General features: G+C 43.6%; 1 pseudogene; it reads right to left on the bottom strand.

The window, feature by feature from the left end:
* Positions 1–10,997: 10,997 nt before the first annotated feature.
* On the bottom strand, positions 10,998–12,335 carry LOC125535562 (annotated as a pseudogene).
* Between the last annotated feature and the right edge of the window lie 322 nt (positions 12,336–12,657).

Raw genomic sequence — 12,657 nt, 5'->3', positions numbered from 1 at the left:
AAGGACATCAAAGGTATAAGAAGTTTCCTTGGTCACGCTGGATTTTATAGGAGGTTCATCAAGGAGTTCTCAAAAATTTCTCGGCCTTTGACTAATTTATTACAAAAAGATGTACTGTTTGTCTTTGATGATGATTGTGTAGAAGCATTTGAAATACTTAAGAAAGCATTAGTCTCTGCACCTATTGTTCAGCCACCTGATTGGAATTTACCCTTTGAAATTATGTGTGATGCTAGCGATTATGCTTTAGGTGATGTTCTAGGGCAAAGAGTTGATAAGAAATTGGATGTTATCCATTATGCTAGTAAGACTCTAGACAATGCTCAAAGAAATTATACTACTACTGAAAAAGAAGTTTTAGCAGTTGTATTTGCTTGTGATAAGTTCAGACCTTATATTGTTGATTCTAAAGTAACTATCTACACTGATCATGCTACTATTAAATATCTTATGGAGAAGAAAGATGCTAAACCTAGACTTATTAGATGGGTTCTCTTGCTACAAGAATTTGATTTGCATATTGTTGATAGAAAAGGAGCTGAGAACCGCGTTGTAGACAACTTATCTAGGTTAGAGAATGTTCTTGATGACCCACTACCTATTGATGATAGCTTTCCTGATGAACAATTAAATGTCATAAGTACTTCTCGTAGTACCCCTTGGTATGCTGATTATGCTAATTACATATTTGCTAAATTTATACCACCTAGCTTCACATACCAACAAAAGAAAAAAAATTCTTCTATGATTTGAGACATTACTTTTGGGATGACCCACATCTTTATAAGGAAGGAGTAGATGGTCTTATTAGACGTTGTGTACCTGAGCATGAACAGGAACAGCTCATACGCAAGTGCCACTCCAAAACTTATGGAGGACACCACGTGGGAGATAGAACTGCACATAAGGTATTGCAATCCGGTTTTTATTGGCCTACTCTCTTCAAGGATGCACGTAAGTTTGTCCTTTCTTGTGATGAATGTCAAATAATTGGTAATATTAGTAGACGTCAAGAAATGCCTATTAATTATTCACTTGTTATTGAACCGTTTGATGTTTGGGGCTTTGATTATATGGGACATTTTCCTGCCTCTAATGGATATACACATATTTTAGTTGTTGTTGATTACGTTACTAAGTGGGTAGAAGCTATTCCAACTAGTAGTGTTGATCATAACACTTCTATTAAAATGCTTAAAGAAGTTATTTTTCCGAGGTTTGGAGTCCCTAGATATTTAATGACTGATGGTGTTTCACATTTTATTCATGGTGCTTTCCGTAAAATGCTTGCTAAATATGACGTCAATCATAGAATTGCATCTCCGTATCACCCACAGTCTAGTGGTCAAGTAGAATTGAGTAATAGAGAACTCAAATTAATTTTGCAAAAGACTGTCAATAGGTCTAGAAAGAATTGGTCCAAGAAACTTGATGATGCATTATGGGCCTATAGAACTTCATATAAAAATCCTATGGGTATGTCTCCGTATAAAATGGTATATGGAAAAGCATGTCACTTACCTCTCGAACTAGAACATAAGGCATATTGGGCTATTAAAGAGCTTAACTATGATTTCAAACTTGCCGGTGAAAAGAGGTTATTTGATATTAGCTCACTTGATGAATGGAGAACCCAAGCTTATGAAAATGCCAAGTTGTTTAAAGAAAAAGTTAAAAGATGGCATGACAAAAGGATACAAAAGCGTGAGTTTAATGTAGGTAATTATGTATTGCTATACAACTCTCGTTTAAGATTTTTTGCAGGAAAACTTCTCTCTAAATGGGAAGGTCCTTACATTATCGAGGAGGTCTACCATTCCGGTGCCATAAAAATCAACAACTTCAAAGGCACAAATCCGAAGGTCGTGAACGGTCAAAGAATCAAACACTATATCTCAGGTAATCCCATAAATGTTGAAACCAATATTATTGAAACCGTAACCCCGAAGGAATACATAAGGGACATTTTCTAGAATGTTTCAGACTCCGAAAAGGAATAGGTATGTGGTACGGTAAGTAAACCGACTCCAAAACAATTTTTAAGGCAATATTTCTCCGTTTTGGAATATTTAGAAAAATAGAAAATTAAGTAGCAGTCCGGGAAGGGCACGAGGGCCTCACGAGGGTGGAGGGCGCGCCCTACCCCCCTGGGCACGCCCCCCTACCTCGTGATCTCTTCGTGTGCCTTCCGGACTCCGTTTTCTTGCACGATACGTATTTTGGTCGGTAAAAATTCATTATATGTTCTCCCGAAGGTTTTGACTCCCGTATCACGCAAAAATCTCCTGTTTTTGTTTCGAGCTGTTTTTCTGACAGATCTAGATTATCATGACGTCCCCAAGTGCTTCCAAGGACAAGTTGTTCGAGAAGGTCATCAACCCTTACCTCGCGGAGGTGCTGCGACACCCTCAAACCATTGAGATGCGTGATGGGTTGCTGCACATCTGCGATGCTGAGGGACCAAAGGGAATCGGAAGCGTGGAGACGAGGCTCGAAGCAATGGAGCAACAAGTTTTCAAGTGCCAGGGGATGGTGGAGCGTGGAATCAACGCTAGCCACATGATGCTCGCGGAGTTCACTAACAACTACAAGCTGGATGCCAAGAACACCGAGGAGGCCATCTTCAAGATATATGAGAAGATCGAGCACCTCCAAGCCCAAAACTATGACCTACAAAACCAAAACTGTGAGTATGAATATAGATTGAAAAGAATGAGTTTGGCTGCAGATTCGAGGATTCCGGAGACTCGATCATCTTTCTATGATGGTGAACCTATGCCTTGGAAGATGGATGACAAGCCCGCATCATCAACAACACCTCCACCATCTCCTCCAACAAAGAAGAATTGAGTATCTGGGTATGGGCACTCCACTTGGCAACTGCCAAGCTTGGGGGAGTGCCCCGGTATCGTATCACCATCACTTTTATCTTTACCGTTTATCTTAGTTCGATCTTATTAGTAGTATTTTGATCTAGTAGAATAAAGTTTATGGCATGATCTAGTTGTGAGTTTTGCTTTATTATCCTTCTATGTAATCGAGTCCGTGAGCTATATAATAAAGATTAGTGTTGAGTCAAGGGCTTGATTGTTTCGCCATGATCCTAAGTGAATAAAAGAAAAGAGAAAGAAATAAAAAGAAACAAAGAGATCCTATGGATCTCATGGAGAGTAATGAGCTCACATAGAAAAAGTATGATGAATAAAATTTGTTGAGAGTTGACAAGCATAGTTTTGGTCATCGTTGCAATTAATATGAAGTAATAAAGAAAGAGAGGTCTTCACATATAGATATACTATCTTGGACATCTTTTATGATTGTGAGCACTCATTAAAATATGACACGCTAAAGAGTTGACATTGGACAAGGAAGACAACGTAATGGGTTATGTTTTCTTACATCTGAGATAAATTATATTGTCTTGGATCTTCCAACATGTTGAGCTTGCCTTTCCCTCATGCTAGCCAAATTCTCAGCACCAAGTAGAGATACTACTTGTGCTTCCAAATACCCTTAAACCAATTTTTCCATGAGAGCCCACCATATCTACCTACGGATTGAATAAGATCCTCCAAGTAAGTTGTCATCGGTGCAAAGCAATAAAAATTGCTCTCTAAATATGTATGATTGATTGGTGTGGGAGAAATAAGCTTTATACGATCTTGTGATGTGGAAGTAATAAAAGCGACGGACTGCATAATAAAGGTTCATATCACAAGGGGCAATATAAAGTGACGTTCTATCGCATTAAGATTTTGTGCATCCAACCATAAAAGCGCATGACAACCTCTGCTTCCCTCTGCGAAGGGCCTATCTTTTATCATTATCTTCTACCTTATGCAAGAGTCATGGTGATTTTCACCCTTCCTTTTTACACTTTATCCTTTGGCAAGCACAGTATGTTGGAAAGATCCTGGTATATATGGCTAATTGGATGTGAGTTTTCATGAATTATTACTGTTGACATTACCCTTGAGGTAAAACGTTGGGAGGCAAGACTATAAGCCCCTATCTTTCTCTGTACCCGATTAATACTCCACACCCATAAGTATTGCGTGAGTGTCAGCAATTGTGAAAGGTTATATGATAGTTGAGTATGTGGACTTGCTGAAAAGCTCTTATACATTGACTCTTTCCTATGTTATGATAAATTGCAATTGCTTCAATGACCGAGATTGTAGTTTGTTAGTTCTCAATAAAGTTTACGATTCATACTTGATATTGTGATTGAATTATTACTCTAGCATTAGAGATCATATGACAAAAATTATATAAGTTACTGTTACAAGAATGATCATGATGCCCTCATGTCCGTATTTTAGTTTTATCGACACCTTCATCTCTAAACATGTGGACATATTTTTCAATTTCGGCTTTTCGCTTGAGGACAAGCGAGGTCTAAGCTTGGGGGAGTTGATACGTCCATTTTGCATCATGCTTTTATATCAATATTTATTGCATTATGGGCCGTTATTTCACATTATGTCACAATACTTATGGCTATTCTCTCGTATTTTACAAGGTTTACATACGGAGGGGGAATGCCGGCAGCTGGAATTTTGGGCTGGAAAAGGAGCAAATATTAGAGACCTATTCTGCACAACTCAGAAAGTCCTGAAACTCCACGGAACACCTTATAATAAATAATGAAAAATCCTCGCCAAAGATGAAGACCAGGGGGCCCACACCCTTCTCACGAGGGTGGGGGCGTGCCCCCCTAGGGCGCGCCCCCTACCTCGTGGGCCCCTGGTGGCTCTCCGATGACCATCTTCTCCTATATGAAGTCTTTCGTCGAGAAAAAAAATAAGAAGCAAGCTTTCCGGACGAAACTCCGTCGCCACGAGGCGGAACCTTGGCGGATCCAATCTAGAGCTCCGACAGAGCTATTCTGCCGGGGAAACTTCCCTCCCGGAGGGGGAAATCATCGCCATCGTCATCACCAATGCTCCTCTCATCGGGAGAGGGCAATCTCCATCAACATCTTCATCAGCACCATGTCATCTCAAAACCCTAGTTCATCTCTTGTATCCAATTCTTGTCTCCATGTCCGGGATTGGTGCTAGTAGGTTGCTAGTAGTGTTAATTACTCCTTGTAGTTGATGCTAGTTGGTTTAATTGGTGGACGATCATATGTTCAGATCCTATATGCATATTAATACCCCTCTGATTATGAACATGTTTATGCTTTGTGAGTAGTTACGTTTGTTCCTGAGGACAAGGGAGAAGTCTTGCTATTAGTAGTCATGTGAATTTGGTATTCGTTCGATATTTTGATGAGATGTATGTTGTCTAGCCTCTAGTGGTGTTATGTGAACGTTGACTACATAACACTTCACCATTATTTGGGCCTAGAGGAAGGCATTGGGAAGTAATAAGTAGATGATGGGTTGCTAGAGTGACAGAAGCTTAAACCCTAGTTTATGTGTTGCTTCGTAAGGGGCTGATTTGGATCCATATGTTTCATGCTATGGTTTGGTTTACCTTAATACTTTTGTTGTAGTTGCGGATGCTTGCAATAGAGGTTAATCATAAGTGGGATGCTTGTTCAAGTAAGAACAGCACCCAAGCACCGGTCCACCCACGTATCAAATTATCAAAGTACCGATTGCGAATCATATGAACGTGATGAAAACTAGCTTGACGATATTCCCATGTGTCCTCGGGAGCGCTTTTCCTTATATAAGAGTTTGTGCAGGCTTGTCCTTTGCTACAAAAAGGATTGGGCCACCTTGCTACACTTTATTTACTTTTGTTATTTGTTGCTCGTTACAAATTATCTCATCACAAAACTATCTGTTACCACTTATTTCAGTACTTGCAGAGAATACCTTGCTAAAAACCGTTTATCATTTCCTTTTGCTCCTCGTTGGGTTCGACACTCTTACTTATCGAAAGGACTACGATAGATCCCCTATACTTGTGGGTCATTAGTGACGGTGCTTGCGCGCCCTCCGGCGAGGCGGCGGGGCCGGGAAGGCGGCGCGGGGAGACGGGGTCGGGCGGGAGCTCAGGTCCCTGGCGGATCGCTCGCGTGCGGGAGTGGCGGCAGCGAGCGGGCTGGCACGGCCTAGTTCGGGCCCCGGGCGGGCTCGCGATGGGCCTCCAGGGCCGCGGCGGCGGGGAGCAGGCAGGAGGACGCGTGGAGGCGCGAGCGTGGTGGAGGCCAGCGGCTGCGGCGGCGCCAGCCAGTGGGGATGCACCAAGTGGCGGCGGCGGGGTGGATCGGCGCTGAAAACGAGGAGGAAGCGGCAGCTAGAGGTTAGGGGAGAGGGTAGGGGCTAGGTTTAGACAAAAAAGGAAGGGGAAGGTTGTCCATTTATAGGCAGGGGTCTAGGAGAGGGGGTTTTGCTCCGTTTCGGAGCCTTCGATCGCCATCGGACGGCCCGGAGCGGATGGGGAAGTAGGTGGGCTGCAGGTGGGCTGTGCAGATGGGTTGGACTGAGAGGAAAGAGGATGAATGTAGCCCAGCGACTGTTTCCGAAGACCGAAAACGTCCGACGACAGATCGGCTATATTGCCGCTATAGCTATTTGTTGGGGCATCAAACGGACTCCGAATGCGACAAAACTCGGCAGGCGGCCTACCTACACTATAACAAGACCGCACGCCAACTTTCGCCCCATTCTGAGAACACTTTACGACCACTTATAAAATAATATTTTGGACGTGTCGCGGGCGCGTGCAAGTGTTTCTGGGCTGAGAACGGACAACGGAAAGAACTAGGGAACCCGGACGGATGCAAGTTTTGAGAACATGCAGATGCAATGCGGATGATGACATGGCAAGATGCAACACGCAAGCGAATGACATGGCAACGATGGCGCATAACTGGAAGACACCTGGCACATGGGTCTCGGGGCATTATAAACCATTATTCTATGCTTTAAATGAATAACCGTCTCACATCAAACAAGATCCAGATATAATGTTCATGCTCAACGCTGGCACCAAATAACAATTATTTAGGTCTAATACTAATCCCGAAGGTAGATGTAGAGGTAGCGTGCCGACGGCGATCACATCGACTTTGGAACCATTTCCCACGCGCATCGTCACCTCGTCCTTAGCCAATCTTCGCTTAATCCGTAGCCCCTGTTTTGAGTTGCAAATGTTAGCAACTGAACTAGTATCAAATACCCAGACACTACTGCGAGCATTAGTAAGGTACACATCAATAACATGTATATCAAATATACCTTTCACTTTGCCATCCTTCTTCTCCGCCAAATACTTGGGGCAGTTCCGCTTCCAGTGACCAGTCCCTTTGCAGTAGAAGCACCCAGTCTCGGGCTTAGGTCCAGACTTTGGTTTCTTCACTTGAGCAGCAACTGTCTTGCTGTTCTTCTTGAAGTTCCCCTTCTTCCCTTTACCCTTTTTCTTGAAACTAGTGGTCTTGTTGACCATAAACACTTGATGCTCCTTCTTGATTTCTAACTCTGCAGCCTTTAGCATTGCGAAGAGCTCGGGAATTGTCTTATCCATCCCTTGCATATTATAGTTCATCATGAAGCTCTTGTAGCTTGGTGGCAGTGATTGAAGAACTCTGTCAATGACATTATCATCAGGAAGATTAACTCCCAGTTGAGTCAAGTGGTTGAGGTACCCAGACATTCTGAGTATATGTTCACTGACAGAACTATTCTCATCCATCTTGCAGCTGTAGAACTTATTGGAGACTTCATATCTCTCAATTCGGGCATTTGCTTGAAATATTAACCTCAACTCCTGGAACATCTCATATGCTCCATGACGTTCAAAACGTCATTGAAGTCCCGGTTCTAAGCCGTATAGCATGGCACACTGAACCATTGAGTAGTCATCAACACACGACTGCCAGGCATTCACAATGTCTGCAGTTGCCGGCGTGGGTGGTACACCTAGCGGTGCTTCCAGGACATAATTCTTCTGTGCAGCAATGAGGATAATCCTCAAGTTACGGACCCAGTCTGTGTAGTTGCTACCATCATCTTTCAACTTAGCTTTCTCTAGGAACGCATTAAAATTCAATGGAACAACAGCACGGGCCATCTATCTACAACAACATAAACATGCAAAATACTATCAGGTACTAAGTTCATGATAAATTAAAGTTCAATTAATCAAATTACTTAAGAACTCCCACTTAGATAGACATATCTCTAATCATCTAAGTGATCACGTGATCCATATCAACTAAACCATGTCTGATCATCACGTAAGATGGAGTAGTTTTCAATGGTGAACATCACTATGTTGATCATATCTAATATATGATTCACGCTCGACCTTTCGGTCTCCAGTGTTCCGAGGCCATATTTGCATATGCTAGGCTCGTCAAGTTTAACCCGAGTATTTCGCGTGTGCAAAACTGGTTTTCACCCGTTGTATGTGAACGTAGAGCTTATCACACCCGATCATCACATGGTGTCTCGGCACGACGAACTATAGCAACGGTGCATACTCTGGGAGAACACTTATACCTTGAAATTCAGTGAGAGATCATCTTATAATGCTACCGTCGATCTAAGAAAAATAAGATGCATAAAGGATAAACATCACATGCAATCAATATAAGTGATATGATATGGCCATCATCATCTTGTGCCTGTGATCTCCATCTCCAAAGCACTGTCATAATCACCATCGTCACCGGCTTGACACCTTGATGTCCATCGAAGCATCATTGTCGTTACGCCAACTATTTCCTCCACGACTATCGCTACCGCTTAGTGATAAAGTAAAGCAGTTACATGGCGATTGCATTTCATACAATAAAGCGACAACCATATGGCTCCTGCCAGTTGCCGATAACTGTGTTACAAAACATGATCATCTCATACAATAAAAATTAGCATTATGTCTTGACCATATCACATCACAACATGCCCTGCAAAAAGAAGTTAGACGTCCTCTACTTTGTTGTTGCAAGTTTTACGTGGCTGCTACGGACTGAGCAAGAACCGTTCTTACCTACGCATCAAAAACCACAACGTGGTATAGTGAATGCTTTTTGATCTTCAGAAAGAACCCTGTTCATTGAATCTGATTCAACTAAAGCTGGAGAAATAGACACCCACTAGCCACCTGCGTGCGAAGCACGTCGGTACAACCAGTCTCGCGTAAGCGTACGCGTAATGTCGGTCTAGGCCGCTTCATCCAAAAATGCCGCTGAATCAAGAATCAACTAGTGACGGCAAGCAATATGTATATACCCACACCCATGACTCCTTTGTGTTCTACTCGTGCATATGGCATCTACGCATAAACCTGGCTCGGATGCCACTATCGGGAAACGCAGTAATTTCAAAAAAATTCCTACGCACACGCAAGTTCATGGTGATGCATATCAACGAGAGGGGAGAGTGTCGTCCACGTACCCTCGTAGACCGTAAGCGGAAGCGTTATGACAACACGGTTGATGTAGTCGTACATCTTCACGATCGACCGATCCTAGTACTGAATGTACGGCACCTCCGCGATCTGCAGACGTTCAGCTCGGTGATGTCCCACGAACTCATGATCCAGTAGAGCTTCGAGGGAGAGTTCCGTCAGCACGACGGCGTGATGACGGTGTTGATGAAGTTACCGACGCAGGGCTTCGCCTAAGCACCGCTACGAAATGACTGAGGTGGATTATGGTGGAGGGGGGCACCGCACACGGCTAAAAGATCAATAATCAACTTGTGTGTCTATGGGGTGCGCCCCTCCCCCGTATATAAAGGAGTGGAGGAGGGGGAGAGGCCGGCCCTCCTAGGCGCGCCCCAAGGGGAGTCCTACTCCCATTGGGAGTAGGACTCCAACCCTTCCAAGAGTAGGAGTAGGAGAGAGGGAAGGAGGAGAGAGGGGGAAGGAAAGGGGGGTGCCGCCTCCCCTCCTTGTCCAATTTGGACTAGAGGGAGAGAGGGCGCATGGCCTGCCCTGGCCGCCCCTCCTCTTCTCCACTAAGGCCCAATAGGCCCATTAGACTCCCCGGGGGGTTCCGGTAACCCCCGGTACTTTGATTTTTGTCCGAACTTGCCCGGAACCCTTTCGAAGTCCAAACATAGTCATCCAATATATCTATCTTTATGTCTCGACCATTTCAAGACTCCTCGTCATGTCTGTGATCATATCCGAGACTCAGAACTACCTTCGGTACATCAAAACACATAAACTCATATTACCGATCGTCACTGAATGCTAAGTGTGCGGACCCTACGGGTTCGAGAACTATGTAGACATGACCGAGACTCGTCTCCGGTCAATAACCAATAGCAGAACCTGGATACTCATATTGGCTCCTACATATTCTACGAAGATCTTTATCGGTCAAACCGCATAACGGTATACGTTGTTCCCTTTGTCATTGGTGTGTTACTTGCCCGAGATTCGATCGTCGGTATCTCAATACCTAGTTCAATCTCGTTACCGGCAAGTCTCTTTACTCGTTCTATAATGCATCATCCCGCAACTAACTCATTAGTTACATTGCTTGCAAGGCTTATAGTGATGTGCATTACCGAGAGGGCCCAGAGATACCTCTCCGACAATCGGAGTGACAAATCCTAATCTCGATCTATGCCAACTCAACAAGTACCATCGGAGACACCTGTAGAGCACCTTTATAATCACCCAGTTACGTTGTGACGTTTGGTAGCACACAAAGTGTTCCTCCGACACTCGGGAGTTGCATAATCTCATAGTCATAGGAACATGTATAAGTTATGAAGAAAGCAATAGCAACAAACTAAACGATCATCGTGCTAAGCTAACCGATGGGCCAAGTCAATCACATCGTTCTCTAATGATGCGATCCCGTTAATCAAATGACAACTCATGTCTATGGTTAGGAAATATAACCATCATTGATTCAACGAGCTAGTCAAGTAGATGCAAACTAGTGACACTCTGTTTGTCTATGTATTCACACATGTACTAAGTTTCCGGTTAATACAATTCTAGCATGAATAATAAACATTTATCATGATATAACGAAATATAAATAACAACTTTATTATTGCCTCTAGGGCATATTTCCTTCAGCCGTTGTCATCTGAGGTCCTCATGTTTGACTCAAGCATCAAGCCCAGTAAGTCATCATTGGTATTTTCTCCTTCTTGCATAGCTTGCATTCTTTTTACAATTAGACCATGTAGAATGGATTCAATTTCATTATTAATTTGATGCATCCTTCTATTGTTTTTGGTCGGCAAGGACCTATTAATACCCCAATAAATTATTAGCGCACACTGCTGAACAACGGTACTAAATCAATCATATTGCACATTTACAAATCATGGAATAATTTACTCTCATTACTTAAAATAGAGGACCTTAGATCGATAAAACATGATCTCCAGTGTTACTCTAAATTAGTACTACGGTCTTTATTAATGCTGATTTTATACTAGATATGCATATTGTCCCATTAGTTATCTTCTGTAGGAAAATCGAATCTTGAAACTTACTAGTACTACTAGGTGTTGACTTACAAGTAACCGGGAAGCACAATCTTCTTTGGCCTAGCCACAATGAGTTCAACTTTCTAGGATTGCAGTTGGAAAACCCTGGCACCTCAAGGTAGTTACTGCCAAATGCGGTGCGAGAAATGACATCTCCAGTGAGTCTTTGGAGCTCTGGGAAGACATCCAACTCATAGCTACCGTCTGAACCAAGGGATCGCGCCCATCTATCGACAAGCTCTTGGCAGCATGTAGACAAGGCTGGCATCATGAGCTGCAAATTCAATTTGATGATGTGCGCTCGAAGGATCAGTCACACACTTAATACAAGTTTGAAAGAAAACAAATGCTTACTTAATTCGCAAGCCAATGCTTGGAGCACTTCATACGAAACAACTACAAATACCTTGAGCTTCTCGAGATGGAATGCGGGGTTAAGGATCCTTCTATTCTTGACCCATTTCTCGCTGTTGTAAGCCGCTAATCCTCCAGCAAGCAACCTAGACAGAGCCGGAAACTTGAGCTTCTCGAAGTGGCCGAACTTGTTGGACAACACTTCCTTGGCTAAGTCAGGGTCGCTGATGGTGACCTTGGGGAACACACTAAACCAAGATACACACGTCTTTCCGTGCTCCCGGACAAGGTCGTGGAGGAACGGGGAAAGAGCGGGGCTATGTTGTGACAGCGCAGAGGCATTGACCTCGATCGTGCCTCCTTGTTCCGCCGCCTGTAGTCCATGAGATCTCCGATGAGGAAGCGGTAAGACATGTCACGGAGACCCTGGGAACGCAAGGCACACTCAAGCCGCCGCGGGCGCCACCACAGCAAATCTACCAGCCGGCTAGCCTGCCATAGAAGAACAAAGACGAGGGTACCGCATACCAGTGAGCTCCATGGCACTGAAGCTGGACTCATTAGCGCGTTAAGGACCATTCTCTCTCTTGACAAGTGAGGGAAGAAAGGCCAGTTGGCAGTGCAAGGGGGACTGATTTGATTGAATGGGTATGCTAGAGATGGTCACGCTATATAGAGACGGCCCGTTTGTTTAAGAGATGTTCTTGGTTTCTTGCACTATTTAATAACAAAGTCTGTGGTCTATCTGATCAATGCCCTTGCCCATAAGGAACTTGGTAGATAAGGAACTACGGTGAAGATCCGATTGGCAGGTGATTAGTTAATTTACGGTGGTTGTTTTAACCGTAGCTATGCTCTAGCTCTATCTCTCTCTAGCTGCACC

Source organism: Triticum urartu, chromosome 2, assembly GCF_003073215.2.
Source record: "Triticum urartu cultivar G1812 chromosome 2, Tu2.1, whole genome shotgun sequence".
In the NCBI taxonomy this organism is placed as follows: Eukaryota; Viridiplantae; Streptophyta; class Magnoliopsida; order Poales; family Poaceae; genus Triticum; species Triticum urartu.
Note: the sequence above shows the minus strand (reverse complement) of the source record. Positions and strands in the feature narration are given on the sequence as shown.